Source organism: Pan paniscus, chromosome 10 (assembly GCF_029289425.2).
Source record: "Pan paniscus chromosome 10, NHGRI_mPanPan1-v2.0_pri, whole genome shotgun sequence".
Lineage (NCBI taxonomy): Eukaryota > Metazoa > Chordata > Mammalia > Primates > Hominidae > Pan > Pan paniscus.
In genome coordinates, this window is record NC_073259.2 from 96,890,045 (window position 1) to 96,903,929 (window position 13,885).

The 13,885-nt window shown below is 36.5% G+C and overlaps 1 pseudogene; it reads left to right on the forward strand.

The window, feature by feature from the left end:
• Positions 1-5,770: 5,770 nt before the first annotated feature.
• On the forward strand, positions 5,771-5,891 carry LOC112436808 (small nucleolar RNA SNORA48; annotated as a pseudogene).
• Positions 5,892-13,885: the final 7,994 nt, after the last annotated feature.

Consider the following 13,885-nt stretch of genomic DNA (forward strand, 5'->3'; position numbering starts at 1 on the left):
AGTTTAGGCCAGAACATGAATCAGGCTATAATATTTGGGCTGTTTCAGAGCTCATTCTAGGGCAGTCTGTTCAAATCAAGACCACACTATGATTGGATCTTTTACAAAGTTCATAAAAAGCTATCTTGGGGCAATATTTTAGTGTGGTTAAATACCAGCAACCATCTTCCTTACCCCAGATAGTGATCTCCAAGGAGCTATGTGATCCATTTTTGTGGTCCAGTAGCAAAAACTGCCACTGACAGAAATATTTCATATTTTGCATGTACATGAGTTATGCCCTCTCTTCTCTCTTTCTCAAACGATTTTTCCTTTTTTTTCCCCCGGTCTTTTACTTCACTCTATTTCTTTCTGCCAGAATCAACATCCAACATTCTTTTAATATTTAAGTGTTCAATCATAGATACCTGAAAGGAAATAACATTCGATATGTTATTAAAACCCTTTTTAAATTCTGATGATCCACCACTAATTCAATATTCTATGTGCCAGGCTGTGAGCAAAAGTTTTTTTTTTTTTAAGTGCCTTAAAAAGAAAGTAAATGACATAGTAGGGATACCAGAGAAAAAGAAAAGTTAAAGAATATTTTAAACATTATATGCAAATGCGGAATTTTAGAGAATTCTAGAATTTATAGGAATGAAAAGAGCAAAAACAACTATTATTGCTTGAGCCCAGGAGGCAGAGGTTGCAGTAAGCTGAGATTACACCACTCCAAGCCAACCTGGGCAACAGAGCAAGACCCTGTATCAACCAAACAAAAAAAACAAAACAACAATGGCAACAACAGTAACTACAAAACCCCCAAAGCAATTATTAAATACCTTCTATGTGTCAGGTACAAAATTATATATTCCTTATAAACATGTATATGAGAAGCAGCTCATGTATCTTAAATAAAACAAATTTCAATAATGAAAACTCATTTATAAACATAAGCTAATTAAAGAACTACTAATTTTATGGTACTTCATTAGTGATAATGAAATACCACTTCCAGTATTAGTAAAGCCTCTCCTGTCACCATAATAAAGATGTCATGGAATGTAACACTTCCGATTAAATGTTAAGCCTACCCTTCCTTGTGAACACCTGAGTGAGGCAACTGATGATCACAGTGTCTATGCCAAGGTATTTATACTAAATTACAGACATACTAGACCACTCTGGGTTTTTCTTGCCATTTCATTGGTCACTGTTTCTTCATTAACTTTGTTGGTAGGTCTGGAGTCAACTGTAGATGTTAAGCTGCCTAGGGCTGAAGCCTAACAGCCTCTTTTCTCTTGAAATGACCTTATATACCACTCATATGCTCATGAGCCTCAAAATGTCTATCTCTAGCCATTACTTCTCCCCTAAGCCCCTTGAGTCTCATATTTAACCACCTGGTTGACATCTCCACCTGGATAAATAATTAGCCGCTCCCAACTTCTCACAGATGAGACTAATTTCTTGATTCCCATACCCACAGGAAAAAAAAGAAAACCGATTCCATTCTGAGTCTTCTTTGTCTCAATAAATGGTACCACTTTTTATCTAGTTTCCCAACCCCAAAACTGGAGTGAGCCTTGGCTCTTTCCTTCCTCTTATCCCTCACATCTCATCCAGGAATTCTAGACTATTTTACTTCCCAAACACCTATCATGGTCCTGGTCCAAAGCAACATCATTTCTTTCATGGATTACTGCAACAGCTTCCAAGTTGTTTTCCCTGCTTCCTGCATCCCAACTATCTATTATTCACATAGCAGCCAGCGGTCATTGTAAAATTCAAATCAAATCATAGTGTTTCCTTCCTGAGAGCCTGTTAATGGCTTATCATTACATGTTTATGAAAATTCGAATGCTTCCTATGTCTTCCATCGCCTGGATGCCTACTTCTCCATCCTCTTTGTGTACTACCTACTCCTCCACTCCCCCATTTGCTCATTACACTTCAACTTCTCCAGCCTCCTTTCTGTCCTTGGAATAGCCAGGTCCTTTACCAATTCATGAACCTGGTACTTGTGGTTACCACTGTGTGGTGAGTTCTTCACACAGCTCCCCATGTGGCAGATGCCTACTCACCCTTAGGTTTCATCTCAAATCCTCAGAAAGACTTTCTATGAAAATGAAGCTCAGTTTACCTTTCTCTACCCCTCTTTGCTCACCCCCATCACATCAGTCTATTGATTTCCTCCATAACACTCCCCAGAATCTGTAATTCTTTCTCCAGTCACTCATTTGCATGCTTTTTGTTATCTCCCCAAGAGAATGCAAGAGGAAGGACCTCACCTGCCCTGTCATGACAACATTCCCGGTGGCGAACTTGATGCCTGATACATGTATGTAGATGCTCAGAAAGTATTTGCTAGATAAATAAATAAAACAGAGGAATTATGAAAAGTAAGAAGTGAATAATCAGAAACAATAGAAGACAAAGGGGCTTTAGAGACTGTTTGATCAAACCCACTTACCTTCCCAATAAGAAAAACCAGAGAGGTTATTTCTTAAAACTGAGAGAGTGAATGGCTGGAATGGGTTCCTGACATTGAGTGCAGTGCTTTCCACTAAATAAGTGGATCAAAAACTTGCTCCTCAGTCAGCTTTTCACTGGATTGTGCTGAAATGAAGAAAATAAGAGCAATATTACATGCAGTTATATACCTCCAACTATCCTTTTTCAGAAAGAACAAGGTTAGCTCACCTCCTTCCCCTTTTGTGTTTAATATCTTTTCTTTATAAAACAATACTGACAGCAGATAACTTTTTTTTTAAATTATCTTTTGACAAAGTAAAAACTTTGAGATCTCTCTTGAGTTTTTTGTTTTGTGTTTTTGATTATTTCGTTTTGTTTTTCATTTTAAAGAGGCTGAATTTTAAAATTCTGATAACAAAGTATCCCTGAACAAATCAAGTCATTGTAAGTGATTTATCTTACAGATCCCCCCTCACTCTCTTCCAATCCTACTCTACTCAGATAAGCAGTAAGAGCAGCTTGTTGTATCCTTCAATATGTAAATGTGGTCATGCACGCACGCGCACACACACACACACACACAGAGTTTTGACTTCGATGTAATGCAAAAGTATCATGTCATACACATTACCTTACAATTTGCTTTTATTTTTACCCAATAAAATAGGTAATATGCATTGTAGGTTATATGCATTGTAACTCTAGAACAGTGCATGTAGTTGTAACTCACTTTTAATTTTACATAATATTGCATAGTGTGGATATACCAAAATATATTCAACCATTTCCCTGCTGATAAATTCTCTCAATTTTCCAGGTTTTTGAAATCCACTACGAACAATGCTCTCATGACATCTCTATATTTATGTCTATAGATTAAAAAGATCAAAATCTCTCTTCCATCTTTTTCTACATTTACATCTTTTCTTTGATATTAGGGTTTCTACCTCTTTAGGATACATTTTCAATAGTAGAATTGCTAGATTGGGGGAATCTATATATTTTTAAAATTTTAGTATATACTCATAATATTTAACCAGCATGGCCTGTCATTGTTCTGTATTCCCAAACATAGTTTTTGTTTTTTGAAACATCCTGCTATAGTAGTTTCGGCCTTGTCTGTCAACACATTTTAATCACCTCTGGAACACAACCACTAAGTATGTTAGCTGTCTCTCATTCTGCTATTTGCCACTCTGGAGACAGTTTAGTAGTCTGAAAATCCAAGAGACAAATGTATTTTCATATGAAATGAAAATTTGTATACAAGAAAATGCCCTCACTTTCTGCTCCTTATCTGGCTTCTACTACAGCATTTCCAACCACTTGCCCTACACCATACCCGTATCACTGATAGCTTTCTTTGTCTCGAGTCCATAAGGATATTCTTATACACTAGGACCAAGAATTCTGGTGATATTTAACTGGGTATGTCCCCATTCTTTCTCTGTAAAGAAGTTAAATATTTTCTGTTATTTTTTCTTTTAAAAAATTAATATAGTGTCTGATCATTAGTTACAATGTTCTTCTTTTAGGTAGTTCCCTGAAGATAGAGCAGAAACTTTCATTTTTTGGAAAATCTTATCTGCATTGGCCACCTCTTCCCATCTGACTACTCTGCTATCCAGGGTGTGAGAGTGTTGTATAATATCTGAATAAGCTCATTCTCTTGACCATCACTGTAATCCCCCAAATCACCCATGATTAAGTTCATACCCTGTAGAGAAATCCACCGAACAGTTGATGACCATTCTCTAAAAATGCAATTGACTCCAACTCTGGAGTGTAGCGCTTTAATGCTGGTATATGTTGCAAAAGCATGCAAAATGGTGAAATCACCTGAAATAAAGTAGCTGTGAATTGCTATATCAATTTTACATTATGATTTTGCTTATTAAAAATATATATAAAACCAGCCAAAGTCCTCACCTGCCAGATTACTGTCAAGTCCAGTATCTTCACTCTCCATGGTCCAAGAAGGAACATGGAGGTTGGTAAGTCTGACCTCCATATTCTAGGAAGAGAAAATTGATACTGCCTTTGGTTCTAACTGCTTTATGATCTCAGAGGAAATGCCGATGTCCAGTGGATCTGGAGCCCTTCACAGCAGCATAGATTTTTCTCCCAAGCCAACCTTAGCATAGGGCCCTTAATGGCCCTTCAGGTTGGAGCTTTTAACTGGTAACTTTTTCAGGCCAATCCTTTAAAATGCCAGCTGGCCAGAGAGTGTCAGGATTAATTCAGGTGCCCATTTACAAACTGAGATCATTGTGCACTTTCCTGCACAAAGGTGTCTATCCTGGAAACATAAAGGAGTCATCACACACTTTTTTTTTTGGAACACTGCTATAGGGTAACCTGGGATACCATATTGCAATACCAACCTACCTAGGATTGCAATTCTGATTGCCCCCAGGGAGCCGTATAATTTCTTATGTCCTATGCATGTGCAGGCATGCACACACACACAAATCAAAGGTAGAAACAGCCACAAAATGAATGATTTAAGGTAGCCTACTCTGCTAAAGACAGCAAGGTAACTTTCTGGTTATAGAAAGGAAAAAGAAAAAAAAATCCAATTTAAATCTCCAATGAAGTACTTTGCAACAAAACAAATAAATTAAAAAATAAATGTGCTCTCTAAAATATTCAAAGTGTGTGAAGTCTAATCAAAACTCTGCTCTTGTGCTTTAGTACAGACTTCAGAAGAGAGTCAATGGTGTTTGTTTTCTTATAAATGAATTTGAAGTTTATTTGATTCTCTAAGTTAAATAACTTCCATAGCAAAGAAAGGTTTAAAATGTCTGTTTACTTATTTACTGTAGATAGTTAAGTGGTTTGCATCATAAATGCTAATTCAGGAAAAGTAGTCACTTATAGAGTACAATCTTAGGTTACATAAACAATCTGTGCTGCAAATGGTATTGGATGAATTAAGATATGAGTCTATTGGAAATATTTTGCATAAACAATGCATGTTAGGCAAAGAATCGACAAGCTATACCATTAATCTGCTGCCCCAAATTCCTTAGTTGAAAATGTTCTTCAAATTATTTTTCGTGTGTGCTAAATGTTTTGCTAACATAGAAATATTTCTTCTTTACTTTCCACAGAAGGTCCATGATTTTATCTAAAAACAAACAACCAACCAAAACTGTGCTTCACATTGTCTCATGAAGAAATTATACGTTTTACGGTTTGAATTAGTCTGCATCATGATAAAAAAATACATTTACCTGCCTACATGATATCTTAGAAATTAAAGTTAATATATAAGTTAGGATATCTGTTTTTTAAAAAATGACAAAAATCCTGTCTCTGACCTGGTTAAAGTGGCATCTGGTTGGTGGCACTTATCTCAAATCGCAAAGACATAAGGCAACCTCTTGTTTATCCCAGCTTGGCTTTTTGTTTTTTGTTTTTTAGACAGGGTCTCACTCTGTCACCCAGGCTACAGTGCCTTAGTATGATCATCATAGCTCACTGCAGCCTCATACCCCCAAGTGCAAGCCATCCTCCCACCTCAATCTCCCAAGTAGCTGGGACTACAGGTATGTGCTACCACGCCTGGCTAATTATTTTGTATTTTTTGTAGAGACAAGGTTCTCCCTATGTTTCCTAGGCTAGTCTTGAACTCCTTGGCTCAAGCGATTCTCCCATCAGCCTTCCAAAGTGCTGGATTATAAGCATGAGCCACTGCACCAGGCCCCAGCTTAGCTTTTGTCTGTTCCCATGCCAGGTTCATCCCTTGGACACATGGAAAAAATGACAAAAATCCAAAAGCTACATATTTCACTGATTTCGCAGATGGTTAGCTATTGGATAGCACAGATTTTCTTTTCATACGAGACTGAGTGCTAAGTGGTTGGTAGGACTTAACATGAAAAAGGTTTTCATGTTTTCTATTCACTTACTATTAAAATACATTGTCAAAAACTCCACAAAATCCTAGTTTCTGATGAGTAGAAGACAAATCCCACTAGGGAATAGAATAGAGTGAATGTCCTTTTATCAATAAAGAGCCAAAGACCATAGGCTATTTTAAAAACCAACACTATAAGAAATTTTAATGCTAACATTAAACTAAGAAGCTAATATGAAACATTTGAAAACATATACAGAAAAAAGGAGAAATGGTTACAGATTAAATAGCAGTGCTCAAATAAAAAATAGCATGTTGAGCATGACTAAAATAGCAAATTAAAGCTGGAATAATAAGTAGATTTAACTCTTTTTTCCCCCTGTGAAGCAAGTCAATAGTGATTGTGACTTCTTACGAGCAATTTGGAGGAAGAAAGGCAGTATTCTGCATTTGGGTGGTGGTCATTGCATTCAAGGAAGCAAGCAGTCACCATGTACTTTCAAAGACAGAGAGTTATGAATGTCTATGGGATTCCTAAATTGGTCTCTACTAGAAGCAACAGAGACTCCTCCCCAATCATTCCTGACTGACAGATTTTGTTACCATTCCTCAGAAAGGGTCATGGTGATGTTATGATCTCTTTTAATTAAGTTTAAAGCGTCACTAAAAATAGCACATTTCAAACAAAAAGGGTGAGTCTTCTTATTCTTAAATTGACAAATTACCAGAGTTCTTTCAGGAATTCTACATACTGACTTAGATGGCTTATAAGTAACTCAATCTCAAATATTCCAGTGCTAAGCATATTTGCTCTTTCCTATTCTACTACTCCTGCCAATCCCACACAAGGTAAGAGAGCTGTGAATTGAGCATTTACTAAGTGCCAGACGTGGTGCTAAGTTGTTCACATGTAATATCACTCTATTATTCTCACAACTATATGTGATGAGGACTATTAGTATCTTAAATTCACAGACATGGAAAATAAGGATTAAGATGGTAATAGCTTGCCTGGAATTACACTGTGGAGCAGATGTTTCCCATCTCAATTACATCATCATTATCCAATCAGTTGAGCAAGCCAGAAACCTAATTCTGTCTCTTTCTCCCCCACCTCCAGCCTTGAATCAGTCATTAAGCCTTGCCAAACTTTCCAATATTTCTGGACTCCATCATTTTCTTTTCATTCACTGTCACTGCCAAGCTCAAGTTTTACCATTTTTGTCCTAAGGAGAACAATAATCTATTTGGTTTCCCTATTTCTTGTCTCTCAGACTCTAATCCTTGAGCCACTCTGATATTTCCTTCTTTCTTTCCTTTCTTCTTTTCTTCTTTTCCTGCTTCTGTGAAGCCTTCCTGAATATTCTGCCTTATAATTCCGTCCCAAGTTTAATTAGCTGCTCATTTCTATACCAATAGAACCTAGATGTTTTATTATTATAAAACTCATGCCATTGAAGCACAGATATCTGAGTGTTTCTACTACCAGACTGTTGCTCTATGACCAGACTGTTAATGTCTTATAGACAAGACCCCATCTCATTGACAACTTCTTTCACTCATCCATTGATTCACTAAACATTTATTAATCACTCACCTTATACCAGGAAATCAATTATTTTTTAATAATGATAATGATGATGATGATAATAGCTATGTTTTTGATAACATACTCAACAATCCTTTGAGGTGGGTATTGTTATCTTTATTTACCTTGAGGGAACTGAAGATAGGCAAAAATACCACTGTGAAGACACGTATCTTGGTTATATGTCTGGAACACTGTAAGGGCTCAATAAATGTCAGTTGAATTTAGTTGAAGTTAAAATTAGAGTGGAAAAGTCCTTAAAAGAATGTGTCTTTTCCAAGAGGCTAAGAAAGGTGAAGAAATATAGCAGTGATTGAAAAAGCTGGACTTAAATGTCAGGCACCTGTAAGATTTGCAGTTCTTGCTCAGTCAATTGTAAGCTACACGACCTGAAATAAATTGCTTACTTCTGTAAACCACAACTTAAAATATGTAAAATAGATATTATGAGTACTAACTTCAAAGCACGGCTATATAAATTAAATATGCAAATAAGTGTAAAATGCTTACTTAGCCATCTGCTACAAAATAAGCCCATAATAAATATCAACTATTATAATGACTGCACAATAACATAATATGATAGGGGCCAATAATAAGCTAGTCAGTATAAAATGATTAATTTCTTAAGTTAGAATTTTCACCATCATTATGTATTTTTATCCAGTATATTTGTTTTTGTTATTATTGCTGTTATTGTTATATTTGTAGGGAGAAGTATGAAGTACAGCATGAGAGTGGCCACTAAACACATACAGGAGTGTCAACTGATGAATTCCTCTAGGTTTCATTATAATGGTATTTGAAACTACAAAATGTGGATCTGAAGGAAAAATATCTACTAACTCCTGCCATCAAACATTATCATTTGCATGAAATAGGCCTATTTTAAATGTTTTATATTTTAATCCTTCTTTCATAGAATTGCTTTATCAGGAAGACTAAATGAGAATGGAAGTAATTACTGAGTTATGAAACTAGGTTAAATGTCATAGAAAACATTATTTATACCCCAAGTTAACCATCTCTGTTGTGGTTGAAATAAAGAACAGAAATGTTTAAAAATAATCTAGGGACTGTCCTCTCAAGGGAGAGATAAGAATTTCAAGCATCTCTGAATATGAAGGAATTTTGAGGACGAAGAGAAGACTTTTAGCTAAAGGATCAATTAACAAGAACATACGCAAATTGGTCTGAGGAGCCTTTCTGCCTTCCATGTGGTTCCTATTGTGATATTAGAAACAAAATGGCCCATTGCCATCTGTGTGGTAGGTGGGTGGGCATGTGGCCCTTCCTCCTTTCTTCCCATCAGGTATACTCAACTCCTCACTAGTGGCCAGTTTCTCAATGAGTAAATAAGGCCTGCTTCTTGACACACATTCCACAGGCAAGCCAGATTTTAGGAAGAGATAAAATATGCCAAAAAAAAAAAAAAATCACAGAAGACCAAGAAGCCACAAGAGGTTCAGGATTGTGGTGAGCGTTAGTGGGAACTTTGCCGAAAATTCAGTGCAAGCTTACTCAATCTTCTCTTTCAATAAACATCCTTAGGATGGAAGCATTAGATGGTGGACCTCTCCAATAATTCCCAAACAAATATATTGAGCCATTTGTGGTTTATAGTCTAGGGCTTTATTTTGCTGTATCATCTGTGTATTTTTTTAATGTTGTATTTCTTTTGGTTAATCTTCCTTCCTCCTGGGAAACAAAACGTTCTGCAATAACAAACACTGTCTGTGGTAAGTCCCTAAAACTCCAGTGCAACAGATTGCAAAGCCTGCTGTCCATCTTAAATAGGCTTGCATTGTTTCTCTCTTAAGCTGGTCGTTTTCATGTCTCCAACTCTTACATATGTGTCATTTTTCTCTGGTCACCAATCACCAATTGCTCCTTGGAAAATATGCTTCACTATGCACAGCAAATGTTTTCTCCAAACAAAATTCACAACACTCATTGACTTGTAGAACTTTATTGACATCCCAGTAATTTTAAAACTGAGGTTTTTTTTGTCACTGCTTTCCTTATGTCCAAGTCTCTAAAAAAGTCTTCTAAATATATTTTTAATTATGAAGTATTTTGAACTCAAAGAAAGCTGTAGAGAAAAACATAACTATTTGAACACTGCATATCATCTTGGATATACTAGTCAGACTTTATTAGAGGTACCTTTTACTTAGTAGAAATTCACTTATGAGAATGCAGAATGCAAGAAATTAATTAATTGATTTCCAGACTCACTAAAAAATCTAGATGCTCTTAAAGACATTTCCACAGTACCTACAGGTGCAAGGCAAATTGTACAGTACAGTGACTGACTCTGAGAAGCACTAGGAAGTATACAGGACTCTGGCTATAGTGGCTTTTGTCCCAGTTTGCCTAGAGCCTGATCTGACATATGCCTGTTGTTCTGGCATAATTATCAACACTACACTTATCATTTTCCATGTAACCTAATTTTGATGATAAATCATATGGTTATCCTAAATGAAAAACTAGAGGGCACATGTTCTACCCAAAGAAAAAATAAAGCTTTACTTGGTTCTTGCCCATCATTGTTACATAGGAATGAAGACCTGTGCTTTTTCAAAAGAAGCCAGATCTAGATTTTAGGTAGAATCCTCCAGTATTTAGTGTTAGCTAAGATGTCTTATTTTTCTTTGTGGTTACTTTGTAAGTCAAAACTTATTTGACTGACAGATTTCCCAATGCGTCACCAATGGTTTAAAACTTCTTTTGGTCTAGAACTTCTACATTTTGGGGGCTTCTGTACCACTATTTTCTTTTCCATTTCATCAGTTGGAGTGCCTGGCTCCACTTAGGATATTCATGTGTACATTGGAGTTCAGGCTAAATAGGCACAGTTTGAATGCTACTAAAGGAGGCACGCATCATCAGTTAGGAAAACTGGAAACAGAGTGGGTGATAAACTCAGGCTTAATTAACTGATTTGCTCACATCTGTATTTAAACCATTTTCCATTTACAAAAATAACATTCGCTGAGCAACTGCTATGTGCCAGGTACTAGTCCACGTATTTAATCTACATTATCGTAGTATTACTCATCACAACAATGAAATGGCATTGACATCATGATTCCACTTTTAAATGAAATTAAATGGAGGCTCAGAAAATCTATGTGATTAGACCAAGATCATATGGCTAATAAGTGATTGAACAGCCAGGATTAACACCTAAGTCTTTCTGGTTCCAAATCCTGTGCTTTCTCCACTGTACTCATATTCTTTGCTAGGCAAAAATTGACAACTTCAGCATTTAGATTTTTCTCTTATGCAGATAAGTTTGCTCCAAATTATAGAGTCTCTATTGATGAAAATCTCTATTAGAGAAGTTAATAAATTTAAGGAATAAAACAACCAGTAAGTGGTGACAAATGAATACAGATGTCTATTTAGCAATGTCAAGGTAGATTGACCGTTCTAGAAAACACAGCCTTATTACTAAAAATAACAAATTGTTGTCTGCACAGTAGAATAACTATGTGATATTGGTAACTGTCTTTGGCCAGGTGCTTTACAAGCAAAGTATGAAATAGGGATTCTTATACAAGTATTTTCTGAGGAACAATCTTTTGAGGAGTTGCTCTTATGGGAAACCTATAAGGTTTGAAAACAGCAAGATAAGGTAGGGGAATAGCTAGGCAAAAATGAGCTTTTAGAAGTTTAGTCTCCTGATCTTGTATGGAGTTCTTGAGCTAGATTGTGTCACAGAGGCTGCCCTGCCTAGAGGCAAGAGGGCTACTATGGTTTGGCTCTGTGTCCCCACCCAAATCTCACCTTGAATTGTAATCCCCATAATTCCCACCTGTCAAGGGTGGGACCAGGTAAAGGTAATTGGACCATGTGGGCGGTTTCCTCATGCTGTTCTCATGATAATGAGTGAGTTCTCATGAGATCTGATGGTTTTATAAGCACCTGGCATTTCCCCTGCTTGCACTCACTTCGTTCTGCTGCCCTGTGAAGAAGGTGCTTGTTTCTCCTTCACCTTCCACCACGATTGCAAGTTTCTTGAGGCCTCCCCAGCCATGCAGAACTATAAGTCAACTAAACCTCTTTCCTTTATAAATCACCCAGTTTCCGGTATTTCTTCATAGCAGTGTGAGAACGAACTAACACAAGGGCTAAGCTATCACACCTCTGTATCATGAATCTGAGGCTACCTGCCTCCTGTGCATCTCCTGAAAACCAAGGCGTGAAACCATGGCAGTCCTCCAGAGGATACAGGTGTGGGCCTTTAGCAGCTGATACCTACACAACCAGGTAAACGGAAACTGGAAGGGGGTGGACATAAGTGGAGAAGGGAGTATCTACTGACAGCGTCTGCTACGCTATTACATGGTAGGGATTTGGATACATTGCTGTCTCTTTATAATATTTTCAATTCATGGTATTTTAAATTAAAGAGACTATTGTTTCCTTTACAAGCTTGTATTTTCTTCTTGAATAAGTGGTTTTCAAAGTTTGCTAAATTCTTATGATCTTTTGTTGTCTCCAGTGGCCAAATCTTCCCCTCCCTCCATCCATTTTAGCCCCAGGGGAATACATAACAGATAATCAATGTGCAAAATAAATTATCAGACTCTGATTCCTTTCTTTTAAATACATTTATTATCACATATTACAGTACAACAAAACAACTCAGCCGGTCCCTTGGAGATTGTAATATTTGGCTATGTCACATTACACAAGTGAAAAAAATTACTGTCAAGTATAGAGAAAATTATTCCTCATTTCCCTTAATAAGAAGGTATCCTTACAGGAGAAAAAGCTTTTTAAAAATAATACCATAGAAATCTTTATGTGCATATTGTTTCAGTGACAAATATTATATTAATAGTAATAGTTACAGGACCTTTAATTAGTATTTTGTTGTATATTTCACACATATTATCTTAAATGCATACTATATTATAATGACTATGAGCCTTTTAAATTCAGAAGTCTCATCTTATGTATATTTTTCTTCAATAAAAAGCAAAGAAGCCAATAGTTAATAAATGCTTGCTATATTTTGGCAAGACAAAATATTTGCTTCATAATATTTGATTTTTTCAGATTGTCACTAATCTCCCTGCTTACATAAAACCTTTGAATTGGAGGCCAGCATAACTGTTGGCGATTCAAAAGTGATTGTGGAGACCCAGCCGTCTATATTTGGTCATACAGGTAAAGCTGACAGTTTTTACAAAGAGCACGAGGAGAGAGCCTCTCAGCAGGAAAATTGCTTGTTTCACAACCCACCAAGGGTGAAGAAATTTTTTCTCATGTTAACCATTTGTGGGATGGAAAATTCTAATGTGGGACATTTTCTTGCTTAAGTAAACCATGCAGATTTTTCAGTTATTGTCAGATATACCCAGGATCTCAGAAATAGCCTATTTTAAAATGTTTTCAAGCATAACCTTACAAATGAGGGCTAAAATCTAAAAGATTTTTTATCCAGCTTATAATAAACTAAGAACATATAAATTTGCACTTATGAAAAGTTAGTTGAAGGTTTCTTATTCACCAAATGGGCCTTTCACTGTAAGTCAAAGGCAGCTTTCTATATTCTCGGTGTATTAGTCTGTTTTCACACTGCTATAAAGAACTACCCAAGACTGGGCAATTTATAAAGAAAAGAGGTTTAGTCTGGGCATGGTGGCTCACAACTATAATTCCAGCACTTTGGGAAGCTGAAGCAGATGGATCACTTCAGGTCAGGAGTTCGAGACCAGCCTGACCATTATGGCAAAATCCTGTCTCTACTAAAAATACAAAAATTAACCAGGTGTACTGGCATTCCTGTAGTCCCAGCTACTCGAGAGGCTGAGGTGGGAGAATCACTTGAACCTGGGAGGCAGAGATTGCAGTGAGCTGAGATTGTAACACTGCACTCCAGCCTAGGTGACTGAGTCAGACCCTGTCTCAGAAAAAAAAAAAAAAGGAAAAATAAAAGAAGAGACCTTTAATTGACTAAC